This window comes from Lissotriton vulgaris, chromosome 8 (assembly GCF_964263255.1).
Source record: "Lissotriton vulgaris chromosome 8, aLisVul1.2, whole genome shotgun sequence".
NCBI classification, from domain to species: Eukaryota; Metazoa; Chordata; class Amphibia; order Caudata; family Salamandridae; genus Lissotriton; species Lissotriton vulgaris.
This window is the reverse complement of record NC_141696.1, coordinates 649,337,658-649,351,317: the sequence shown is the minus strand read 5'-3', so window position 1 is coordinate 649,351,317 and position 13,660 is coordinate 649,337,658.

The window sequence follows — 13,660 nt, the reverse complement described above, 5'->3', positions numbered from 1 at the left end:
GTGTGAAAAGGTCGACAGGTTTCTGCTCTTAAATGCTGATTCAGAAAAGCTTTCATCAGGACCAGAAAGCCCCCCAGCGGTATATGCACGCTAAGGCCTACCCTAACCTCGGCGGGGGGGGGTGGGATCAGGAAAAACTCATTGTTTTACCCGAACGGGCTCTCCGGGATATCCAAAGGCCCCGAATATGTAAACTATGTATGTTAGACTTCTTGGGATCCGCGGCAGGGGTATTCTTCACGCCGAGGCAATTTATGACCTGGCGACTGCCCTCCAGTAACCTGTTCCGTTCACATCCCCGGCCGAATATTGCTGGTTTAAACGTAAGCACTTGGGGGCAGATTTATGAGGCCCTTGGGCCATGTTTACACCGCTGTTGCGTCACGCAAGGCGGCGTAAACGTGGCGCATCCCTACGAGGCATTTACAATGTGACGCATCTATGGAGATGCGTCACGGTGTAAGGCCCTGCGCCACATGAAACCTGCGTCAAGTTTCATGTAGGCGTTCCGGTGCAGGGGGGGGCGTTCCGTCGCAGGAACGCCTCTGGAAAGAGACTCAGTGAAATCTACAAGATTTCACTGAGTCACTTTCTATGTCAATTCCTTACTCCTGCTTGAAGCAGGCGTAAGGGTGATGCACCATGCAATGTAGGGGTGGCCCCTGTGCATTGCAGGAGTCATGTCGCACTTGCGACATGACTCCAGCAATGCGCCGCCCGTACCCCGAAAGATGCGTCACGCATCTTCCCTGCCTTGCACCATGGTGCGCCGCATTGTAAATGCGGCGCACCATGGGTGGCGGAGCTGTGGCGCACTGTGGCGCACATTAACTGGCGCATCCCTGGGGATGCGCCCGTTAACGTAAATCTGCCCCTTGGTTTTATAATGCAGCAAAGTGATTATGAACTCCTTTCATTCCAGCAAGCACTCATCATCGGTTTGCATTTGTTTTTATTTTTTTGGGTAGGATTCTTATTTTCGTCTATTTCGGGATCACAACATGTGATGCTCACAAGTACTGTGGAGTTGCCAACATAAGATTTGTGCCTCGGGAGGCCACCACCCACCAGGAGATGGGAGGCCTCTAAACTTTTCATTTAGTGCTCATAATATGAACTTTGTTGCACTCGCACTGGAAATTTCTTGTGCAACTTCAACTTTTTAAAGCACTATTTTGACAGTTATTTTGCGTACAAATGCATTACCCTTGGAAACCCTTCTGGCTGGCGCATTATTGCTTCCCTGGACTGTATAAAGAATCAATAAATCCGACTGCATGTGGCAAACCTTCAGTCTTTGAGAAAGCCTCTCTGCTTCTGCCATCAATGGCCCCATTCATAAATGAGACGGCCATCAATGCCGTCTCATTTATTACCATCAAAATGGTCTGATTACCATCAATCAATCAATCAATCAATCAATCACGGCATTTGTAGAGCGCGCTACTCACTCGAGAGGGTCTCAAGGTGCTGGGGGAGAGGGGTGTGTTACTGCTCGAACAGCCAGGTCTTGAGCTGCTTCCTGAAGGAGAGATAGTCTTGGGCTCATCAAAGGCAGTTGGGGATGGAGTTCCAAGTCTTGGCTGCCAGGTAGGAGAAGGATCTTCCTCCGGCGGTGGCTCTGCGGATGCGTGGTACGGTGGCGAGGGCGTTGCTGGTCGATCGTAGCTGGCGGTTGGGCGTGTAGAAGATCATGCGGTCGTTGAGGTACCTGGAGCCCAGGTCGTGGAGAGCCTTGTGTGCGTGGGTGAGGAGTCTGAAAGTGATTCTCTTGCTGATGGGGAGCCAGTGCAGGTCTCTCAGATGTCCGGTGATGTGGCTGTGTCGGGGATGTCCAGGTTGAGTCATGCGGAGGCGTTCTGGATGCGTTGGAGTCTTTTCTGAAGTTTGGCTGTGGTTCCGGCGTAGAGTGTGTTCCCGTAGTCCAGTCGGCTGGTGACGAGTGCCTGGGTGACGGTCTTCCTGGTTTCAGTGGGGATCCATCTGAAGATCTTGCGGAGCATGCGCAGGGTGTTGAAGCACGAAGATGAGACGGCGTTGACTTGTCTGGTCATCGACAGGGAGGATTCCAGGATGAAGCCCAGGTTGCGTGCGTTGTCCGTGGGTTTGGGAACGGTGCCCAGGGCCGGGGGCCACCAGGAGTCATCCCAGGCGGAGGGTGATGATCCCAGGATGAGGACTTCCATCTTGTCTGAGTTCAGTTTAAGGCGGCTGTTCCTCATCCAGTCGGCGACGTCTTTCATACCTTCGTGTAGGTTGGCTCTGGCAGTGGTGGGGTCGTTGGTGAGGGAGAGGATCAGCTGGGTGTCGTCGGCGTAGGAGATGATGTTGAGGTTGTGTTGGCGTGCGATGGCTGCGATGGGGCTCATGTAGACGTTGAAGAGGGTTGGACTGAGTGAAGATCCTTGTGGTACGCCGCAGATGACTTCGGTGGCCTCAGATCTGAACGGAGGGAGGCAGACCCTCTGGGTTCTTCCGGCGAGGAACGAGATGATCCACTCCAGTGCTTTCTCTCGTATTCCGATGTTGCTGAGGCGCTTCACTAGGGTGCGGTGGCAGACAGTGTCGAACGCCGCAGAGAGGTCCAGGAGGATGAGGGCCGCTGTTTCCCCATTGTCGATCAGGGTTCTGATGTCGTCGGTGGCTGCGATTAGGGCAGTCTCGGTGCTGTGGTTAGCCCGAAACCCGGACTGCGAGGGGTTGAGGGATCCGTTCCTCTCGAGGAAGGCGGCAAGCTGTCTGTTGACGGTCTTCTCGATGACTTTGGCCGGAAAAGGAAGGAGCGAGATGGGACGGTAGTTCTTGAGGTCGGTGGGGTCCACCGTTGGTTTCTTCATGAGGGCGGTCAGCTCAGCGTGCTTCCAGCTCTCCGGGAAGGTGGCGGTGTGGAAGGAGGAGTTGATGATGTCTTGGAGATGGGGTGCGATGATGGCGTCCGCTTTGTTGAAGACGTGGTGTGGTTTGTGATCCGGAGTGGATGGAGTTCATCGTGCTGGTGGTGTCTTCGGTGCTGATCGGGGTACAGTTGCAGAAGGTGGTGGTGGCGTGCGTTGGTTCGGTGGTAGGGTGCATGGTCTGTGCGTCGAAGCTGTTGTATACGTCGGCAATCTTGCGGTGGAAGAACGAGGCGAGTGACTTGCAGAGGTCTTGGGAGGGAGTGATGTCGTTGTTTCCGGCGCTGGGGTTGGAGAAGTCTTTGACGATGCTGAAGAGTTCCTTGCTGTCGTGGGCGTTTTTGTCCAGTCGTTCTTTGAGTGCCGTCTTCTTGGTGGCGCGGATCAGTTGATGGTGTTTGCGGGTGGCGTGCTTGAGGGTGGTCCAGTTGTCTGTGGTCTGATCGAGCCGCCAGGCTTTCTCGAGGGTGCAGCAGTTTTCTTGGATTCCTTGATTCCTTGAGTTCATTGGTGAACCAGGGGTTTTTCTTGCTGCCGGGCCTGCTGGGAGGGTTCTTTAGTGGTGCGAGGTCATCGGCGCAGGCGGTCAGCCACTTGGTAAGTTTGCTGGCTGCTTCGTTGGGGTCCGTTGTGCTGGTGGGAGTGTTCTGGCTTAGGGAGGCGGTGAGCTGCTCGGCGGTGATCTTGCTCCAGCTTCGGCGGGGAACCTGTTGCGGGTGGTGGTGGGTCGTAGTTCTTCTGAAGCTGAAGTGGGCGCAGCTGTGGTCGGTCCAGTGGAGTCCGGTGGCGTGGCTGAAGGAGATGTGCTTGCTGGATGAGAAGACGGGGTCAAGCGTGTGGCCATCGGAGTGGGTGTGGGTGTTTACCAGTTGCTTGAGTCCGAGGTTGGCGAGGTTGTCCAGCAGGGTGGTGGTGTTTCTGTCGTTGTTGTTCTCCAGGTGGAAGTTGAGGTCCCCTAGGAGGATGTAGTCGGCGGAGGGAAGGGCGTGTGGGCTGATGAAGTCTGCGATGTCTTTGCTGAATTGTGTGCATGGTCCCGGTGGTCTGTAGATGAGGGTGCCTCGGAGGGTGGTCTTGGGGTCAGTGTGTATCTGGAAGTGCAGGTGTTTGGCGGCGGTGAAGCTTTCGTCGGAGTTAGTCGAGATGTGGATGGTGTTCTTGTGTACGATGGCGATGCCTCCTCCCGTGTGGTTGACGCGATCCTTCCGGGTGATCTTGTATCCGTCCGGGATGGCTATGGCGATGTCGGGCGCTGAGGAGGCGTTCATCCAGGTTTCGGTGAGGAAGGCGACGTCCGGTGCTGTTGCATCGATCAGGTCCCAGAGTTCCACGGCGTGCCTGTGGACGGAGCGGGTGTTGAGCAGGATGCACTTCAGGTGGTTGCTGCTGGGGCTTGACTTTGCGGGGTGGAGCAGGTCCATGTAATCTTCTGGTCGAAAAGCCTCAGGTCTTAATCATCTGGCCCATGACACAGTGACAGGGCCCTTTTAATGAAACAGACAAAACAGTAGATTGACAGCTATGATCCCACCCGGCTATGCTTGTCACAATACGGCTAGATTATGATTGATATGAATATCCTGGTGGCGTTCGCATTACTCCATCTTGGTCCGGTGCAGCCATTTTGTTCTTTCCTTCCATGTAAGGACATGGGTTAAATTAGGTTTGTACCAAAATAAGGTCCTCTATCAATGTTTGCAATCCTTGCTTTTCAAATTCAAATTCAAGTTAATTGCTGTTTATAGCCTTTGCATGATGTATCACATTTAAATTACACTTGCAAATTACTCACCTATCTATGTTTAAAATCACGTAGAATTGTGTCTTTCAAAATGTGCAAAAGGCAAAACGTAGGAATGCATTTGTATCTCATAGCTCAATGTAACTGAATACATTTTAAATGTAATTACAGTAGTACTGAAAAGAGAAAATGCAAGGGCAATTAGTGCCCTTCATATCCTTCTTTCTATTGTACTGGGCGATGCACATCGATACCATGTAATTTCCACTAAGTACCATCACAAGGTTCTTGAATTGGCTGGACTCTTGCTATTTCCAGCGATGCTAGAAAACTGGAGTTGACTCTCCTGCAAAGTACATCTACAATACCCCATCACCTTCCCTGTGAACCCCTCCCCAAGCGCTCTAAAGACCCGCTGCTGTAGAACGACGCAGACTCAGGCATATTGGCACGGAGAGGCCCGCATGTACTATGAAACTGGGGCTAGGACACACTGTCACATGGACACAAGTGCTTGGGCAAGGATTCATGGGCGGCAGCATATTAAGATACTATCCCTAAGAGAGGGTTAGACAATAGTAGAAAATGGGTGCATTGGGGACTCGGTATAGCAGGGAGATATGCATTCATACACTGGGGCACAGAGACTATAGCACCAGGACAAGGAGACACAGAGGGCCTGATTCACAAAGGTAAACTTAGACCAAAAGTTCAAGGTTATGACTTTCGGTACTCACAAAAGTGTCTTTACGTCCGAACCACTTGGTGCGGAATCTCCTCTCCGTGTGTGGCGATATCAGAGTACATTCCCTTTGTGAATAGTAGAGAAAGTTTCAGGGGGTTAGACAGGGTCCAGGAACCACTACCACCTCTCAGAGAAACTTTAAAACTCGGCTTCTGCCTGCCTCTGACAGGGAGCAGGCAGCCAGACTCCCTCCCCTAAGCCAATCATACCGCAGCAAGCAGAGTTGTGATTGGTCGGGACACCGCCCAGCCAGGGGCTAATGGGGTGGCCATGTTCTCCATGCAGGCTATGCAGCCTGTATGGAGAAGGGCACAGTGTGCATGACTGGTTTGGTCAGACGAGAGGGCCTCAGGAGTCTCAGGAGTGGGCAAACCACTTCTCCCCTTCCTTGCTCAAAGAGCAGAGCAGCCCTGCCCACCCGCCTGCTCCCAATGTGCAAAGGAAACATGAAATGGTAATAACTTTTAGTTATTACCATTTTATGTTTTGGCTTTCTTGCACTGCGAGAAAGCAGTGGGGTGACGCTCCTCTGCCCAATTGGAGGAGCCACCTCTGCTTCTACAGTACCTTCTTAAAAAATGAGTAACCCTATCTACTTGTGGTTGGGTGGTTGCTGGAAGAATTACATACATTTGGGGTACCATGTTCGATATGGTGCCAGGCAAATCTACTAGATGTTGGGCAGCAAGGACTGGTCCAAGGATTTGTAATGCATTGCATTTTTAATGCATGAAAACCTTCATTGGATATATTTTAAAAAAATATATTTCGCCAGAGATAGAGATTGCTGGTATTTTTGGTTGGAATACATGTAATGCTTCAGCTAAAGACTACAGTCACTGCCTCTAAATTCAGGAGTTCTAGGAGAGAGTATTGTTCTTTTTCTGTAGATCAATAAACTCACCTACAGGAATCCGAACCTCCCATACAACAAATTGCTGTAGAACTCAACATGGCCAGTCCACACTCCTAGGATGATGGCTTTAATGTAGTGTACTTTTCACGCCACAGGAAAATCTAGGACTATGTGTGATTCTCCAGGGAATACAAACAATTCTTGCCAAGGTTTTGGATCACTTTTTGTACTGCAAGGTTTGAATGCGAGATGCTCTTAGGAGTTAATACAGATGAATGAAGTTGGAGGTTAGAGCTTTCAGTCTCTCTATGTTAGGTAATTATTTTATACTCAATGTCCATGAGGCCAGCTTTTAAAAGTAAAGACTTTCTGAGATGTGATTGATCCAGTGGATCAAAGCTCCTTGCGCTATTCAACAAATTTATTTCAAAGCCATACAATATTTCATATAGTGTGTTGTTCAGTAGCCAGTAGCGGCTGCTACCGGGCATCAGTGGTGAGGCGTTAAAAAATGAGAGAGAGAAACTGAAAACAAAAAGAAACCCTTGCCTTACTGACGGCCGCATAACCAGGAACAGGAAGCATCCAGGCTTCCAGACTCCTCTTGCCAATCACAACGCTGCTGATAGCAGCGTCATGATTGGTCTGAGCGCCGTTGCTTGCCGCTCAGACGGAGAATGGGAGTATTGGCATGTTCCTCACCAGGTTGTGTATTACAGCCTGCTGGGGAATAAGCACAGTGAGCAGGACTGTTTGGCCGGCCCGAGACGGCTGCCCAAGAGTCATGTGCACTTGGGGAGTGCCAACACTCCTCCCCTGCTATGTGGATCGCTAGGAAAAAGTAAAATGATAATAACCTAGGGTTATTATCATTTTATTTTTCTTGTGGGGAGACACTCCTCTGCCATAACGGATTTCTTGGAACTGCTGCAACGTATTTTTTGGAAGCCTATTTAAACCTCCTTGGGCACTGTAGGGACTGTGTACACCTAAGATCCTTGAAGCAAAGGTCTTCTTAGGATGATATCCACCTTTACTAAAACTAATTTAGGTTTAAGCTGAAAACATATTGGTGTGGCGCAACCACTGTGACTAGAGCATCACTCCACCTTGAAAGGAAAAGCTGGGCCTTTGTCTCAGTGAAAAGCAACACCTCTCCAGGTGCTGCAAAAAACAGTAGGTCGTTTATGACTTTACAAGCTGTCACCTGACATTGTTGCCAAACCCACATAAACCAAGAGTAAAAATAACATTTTAACTATTATTGAAGCAGTTGTAGAGGACCTATGTGGTTGTGATAGACCATTTGAAAGAGAACAGTGGTTTAGTGAGAGGGACTGGTGGGTAGTTTAACCAGTTGGCAAAACTTACACTGTAAAATATATTGTTAGGTAGCTTTGGGCACGAGTGGCTCCAATTTGCTCCAGAAGATGCACAGAAAGTAAATCTTCAAGAGTTTCTTTAAAAAAAAACATTTTTACTGAAGTTTTAGGTTCATTAACAGAAAATTATGCATCTACATCATTGCAAGTTGTTCAATTCTCATGCATTACACATCATTTAACAGCATTGATGTTAAGAGCATAGAATCCATTTGCTATTAGTTCAAGCTTTGATTGCATTCTCCTTTTCCATCCCCTTTCCAGGGCCCTGTCATCCGTTCAAAATCCCTTCCACAATACCCCAGTTGTCTGAACATTGTATTAACAGGTATGTGCACCTTAATGACTGCAGTAAGTGGGAGCAGTTCTGCATACACCATGGATTGATCTTGCCACAATATGAAATCCTGGAGCCAGTCCTTAAATTTGGGAGCACTTCCCCTACCCCATTTGCAGGCCACCCTGCGTTTAGCCAATAATAGCCCCAGCTCTGTGTTTTTCCTATAAGTGGGTTCAGTTTCCTCAGAGTACCCCTGTAGTGCCCTAATCGGTGAAGTGGGCAGGGTAGTCCCTATCATCACCACGAGGGCTCCCAAGAGATTGCAGTTTATCAGGGATAGGGATCTATACGAATCACATTTCTAACAGCATTTGGGGCCACCGTTAACTGTCCGTGGCTTCTCCTGGTCTCCAGCAAACTTTGCTTGCCCCCGCCGCTGCAGACCATCCGCGGCCGCTGAGAGGGGCAGGGCAGAAGGAAACTACATTTCCCAGCGTCCCCTGCTTCGCGGGATGCCGCCGGACAGCAGGGGCTTCCGCCTGGAGGCGTATTTCATGCAGCCCTTCCTCCGGTGGAGCAGGGAACATTTCTAACAGCATTTGGGGCCACCGTTACCTGTCCGTGGCTTCTTCTGGTCTCCGGCAAACTCTGCTTGCCCCCGCCGCTGCAGACCATCCGTGGCCGCTGAGAGGGGCAGGGCAGAAGGAAACTACATTTCCCTGTGTCCCCTGCTTCGCGGGGTTGCCGCCGGACAGCTGGGGTTTCCGCCCGGAGGCGTATTTCAGGCAGCCCTTCCTTCGGTGGAGCGGGGAACATTTCTTACAGCATTTGGGGCCACCATTACCTGTCCGTGGCTTCTCCTGGTCTCCAGCAAACTCTGCTTGCCCCCGCCACCGCAGATGATCCGCGGCCGCTGAGAGGGGCAGGGCAGAAGGAAACTACATTTCCCAGCGTCCCCTACTTCGCGGGGACGCTGGCGGACAGCTGGGGCTTCCGCCCGGAGGCGTATTTCAGGCAGCCCTTCCTCCTGCGTCGCGGGACGCGCGCGGGCATCGCTGGGCTGAGCCCGGGCAGAGGGCGGGCCGTCTGAGCCTTCAGAGGGCCGGAGGAGGCCGAGCTGGGCCATATCCCTAACATCTTCTGTTACTAATGGGTAAGCGCAAGAAAGCCCCGTCCATGGTGGAGGGTGGAAAAACTGCCAAGGTCCCAAGACATTCTAAATCCATCATGATCTACCTATCCTCGGCAGTGGGGGCCTTCACGAAGGATATTGCAAATGCTGAGTAGGAACTGGGCCTGTCAACTCCTCCTCCAATAGACAGCATTCCATCTACCCTCATGGACTTGGTGGACATTGTGCCTACCGATAACCCACCGCTACCCCTGGACCCAGTGGTGACAATTGTTAATCCTCCCCCCTCATGCCTTACCTCTAAGGCAACTATCCCTAACTCGCAAGCTAGACACACTAAGCAGAGCCGAACTAAGGAGAATAATGCCAATAGGGCGAGCATATCTAGCATACCAACTGACCCCCTGGGAGTTAAACTGGAGGAACTCTTTGTTGCCAGGATTGAACCCTTACTTGTTGGGATTGCGAAGGACATTGTGGACACATTAAATACCTGTTTAGAAGGTCTCCTAAAGAAATGCGCCCTAATTGATAGACTCGTTAACACTCATTCCCCTTGCTTAGATACACGTGATAGACGGTTGTCTACTGAGGGAGAGGGGAGTATGGAGGTATCCAGCAAGGGGGCAAAGGCACAGGCACCATGTGGGGGGTCGCAAATAGAGATCAGAGGGATTAGTGCAGGGGCCACTAAAACGCCACTCCTAGCAAAGGAGGTAATTTCCTCAAACATGGAAGTTCCACTACGTCCTCAGCACCAGTCATGTATACCTGTTCTTAGGAAGGAAACCCCATGTAAATATAATCTTAACCTACCATCCGAAGCATCCCCATTAGTGGCCGTCTTTATAGGGGTTCCCCGGCTCATGGAAGGCGAGGAGGAAACCACCCTGGATCTCATGGCCAAGACCAACAGGTGGTGCTCGGATACATGTTGCGGGGAGAACATAGCGGATATGATTATCTACGCAAGGAGGGTGGGTTGGATTGGTAAACAGCAGAAAACCACTCAGGGGGACTGCGTGGTCATTAATTTTAGCAGGGCTGACCTGGCGGAAAGACTCTTCTGGGATGGCTCTGCTATTTCATTAGAGGAACACCTGAGACCTGTCCCCCTGGGTTTTTTCCACCTACCCCCAGTCCATACTATACAAACTGGCCGCTTCTGGGGGAGCAGGTTGGGTGGGAGGTTACCCCAAGGAGAGGGCCGCCCCCATGGTCACACATCATTACAACCCCCAAAGCGACCAACTATCCTGTCAACTCGCTACCCCCACGATCACCAGAGTGCCGTCGAGGGTTGTGGGCTGGCCATGAATAACCGTTTTGCCCCCCTGCCGGGTCTGGAGGACATAGACTGACTACCAGTCGATTCACCCCCCCCGACGGAGGAGGGAGGTAATACAAGCGATGAGGTAGGGACGTGTAAATGCTTAGCTGGAATGTGGCAGAAATCAGTTCCAAAAGAGATGATAGGGAGTGGACTAGATTTGTCTCTGGGCATAATGTCATTGCCCTACAAGAAACATGGGACACATCCTCTAGTTTCTGTTTGGATGGGTTTACCAGCTTTGTCGTGGCAGCCATCCCTAGTAACGCTGGTAGAGCCAGGGGAGGCCTTTCACCTTTATTCTCTCTAGAACTTAAAGGGTCTCTTAGACAAATTAAAAACGCTTCCCCTAATTTTCTTATTGTTGAAAGGGAAATTAGCCCCACTAAGAGGACATTATATGTCAACTTCTACAACTCTTGGAATAGGGACACTGGTGATAACAATATCGCCAGTTTAGATTTAGTTTTAACTTCAGTCAGTCGCAACATACATATCAATTTTGAGTGCATATTACTGGGCGATTTTAATATTCACCCCTGCAAGCTTATGTGCGATTCAAGTAATATAGAGGGGGAGTAGGACCTGAGGGACCTCACTTTGAGCACACCACATCAGATGAGGAGTTGGAAGATCTCTCGGCTAATTTTAACCTCTATGAACCACTGTCTACTGAGGTGGGATCTAGAACACCTACCTTTAAAGGGACCGACCCTGGAACAATCATTAATTACATATTTGTAACCCCAGGTGTTTTAAACAGGGTGAGCTCCTATTGCACAGTTCCTTCTCCCTATAGTGACCATAACCCTGTCCTACTTGAGGTTGCATGGGGAGATTTTATGGGGCCCATGCCGGGGCTAGTAAAACCAGGACATATTCTACACCCAGTCGATCAGGGAAGAAGGCTCAAATGGGCGAAGTTGATTCCGGATAACTTTTATGAGGAAGTTTTTCCGAAAATCGAAGCCCACGCGGGGATATGCCAAAATCCAAATGCTTTAGATAGCTAAATCATAGGGGCCTTCCAAGCAATTTGTGGACAGGTCTCGCGGGACTTAACGGTCAAAACCAGGAAGGGAGTCTTTTTTAAGCAGCGCTGGTTCGACACCACTTGTTCAAAAACACACAAATCCCTAAAGGCAGCCTTAAAGATAAAACCCAGGCCGAGGGCAGATATTGCCATATTGAGGAAGGAATACAAGTGAGCGGTCAAGTCCAGACAGGATAATATTAAGAACGAAGCCTGGGAGAATCTTCTTTTAATGGCCGTCCTGCGGGACAGTAGGCAATTTTGGGTCATAAGCAACCAGCCCTTCTTTTCTGATTCAGCCAATGCCGCTACGGATTGTGTTATCCCCGACGACAAATGGTTGGCTCATTTTAGAACAGTGATGGAGACAATGAGTCGGACCGTCAAGTTTTTCATCTGGCGGTCCCGGATGCAACTCCCATATGTTTTAATAGGGCTGAGGTCGAGAAAGCCATTTTGGCCACCACCAAGAATAAGGCACCCGGCCCTGATGGGGTGCCTCCTGACTTTTATATACACTCCCCCAAGTTATGGGTGGGAGTTTTGGCCAATGTCTTCACCGCCGTTAATGGCAACCCCCTTCCAACCACATGGGCAACTTCTACCATCATCCCCATTTTCAAGAAAGGCCAGCGTGATGACCCCGGGTGTTACAGGCCCATATCCCTCCTGGACTCTGCAGTTAAGATCCTAGGCAGAGTCCTTTTGGTCAAGCTGAGGGATAGCGTTGAGAGCTGTGGGGGGCTGGCCGATATTCAATTCGGGTTCAGGGAGAGGAGAGGTACGGTAGAGCAATGCTCCAACTTACATCTGTTGATCTCGAAATATACGGTGGCTAAGTAGGGGTCTTTATTCCTAGCGTTTATGGACCTCTTCTCGGCCTTCGACCTGGTGAACAGGTCTAAGTTGTGGGCCATTCTCCTGAGGATGGGGATAGATGAGGCACTGGTTAGGTATATGGCCTCACTTCACCAAGAACTATTTGCAGCGGTGCGGGTCACCAATGAGGGAAGGTGCACGTCCCGTTTCAACTCTATGCGCGGGGTCAGGCAGGGTTGTATATTGGCCCCCCTGCTCTTCACCATTTACATTAATGGCTTGGGCACCCACCTGGAGGACGTGGAGGGAGACGTTCCGCGTGCAGGAGTAGCTAAGATCCCTGATCTCCTGTACGCGGACGACGCGGTGCTGATAGCTCGCACTGGTGTCTGCTTCAACGTCTTCTGGATGCCTTTGGTACATTCATGGACCATCTGGGTTTAAAAATAAATACGAATAAACCACATACCATGGTTGTGGGGCATCAGAGAATTAAGGAGAGATCTAAAACCTTTAAATGCAAAGGAGAGGTTGTAACCAGAGTCCCGGCTTTCCCCTACCTGGGGGTCCTTTTTGATGAAAGGGGCTCCTGGGGACCCCAGGTAAGGGCTAAGAGCCTGGCGGTGATTAGATCCGCAGCAGCCCTCATGGGCTTTGCAAACAGGTTAGGTGCTAGGCCGATGAAAGCCCTTTTAAAGATTTATAACAGCAAATCTGTTGCACTGGCTCGATATGGTTCATCCATTTGGGGTTATCTAAATCTTGAACTAATACAAAAGGCGGAAAACAGATTTTTACGCTCCCTGTTGTCTGTCCCACAGTCCACACTGACCTTCTCCATACCTATGGAGGTGGGCCTGGACTTCGCCATTGATAGACTGAACATGGCACCTTTGATTTTTTGGCTAAAGACTTGGCTCAATGAGGAACTGTCCCTTAACCACAAGATCATGACTGATGTCATGTCTCTAGACCACTCTGGAAGGGTGCCATGGTTGGCCTACCTGAAGAAGTCTTTTACAGATCTGGGACGCCCGGAACTCTTTACATCACCTTCGGACATCAAGAAACAGGATGTAGACACAATAAAGATGCAGTTCATGAGCAGGGCAAGAGCTGGGCGGGAGGAAAGGGAATTGCTAAAACCGTCGGTCAGGAAACATTACTTGCTTGTATATTCTATGGCACTAGCACCTTACCTGAGTCTGGTTACAAAGCCATTTCACAGGTTCCTCCTGACCAAGTTTAGGTTTAACCTGATAAATTTTTACTTGGGTAATTTCAAAAATTGGTAAAAAACAGAATTAGCCCCCCCCCTGTTGCTGTGATAACTTTTCTGTCCAAGATACCATGCATTTTGTTATGTTCTGTGGTCTTTTTTTAGAGCCTAGGAAAAAACATCTGTTGCCTGTTTTAAAGGAGGCTGGTTTCACGCAGGTGAGACCAGC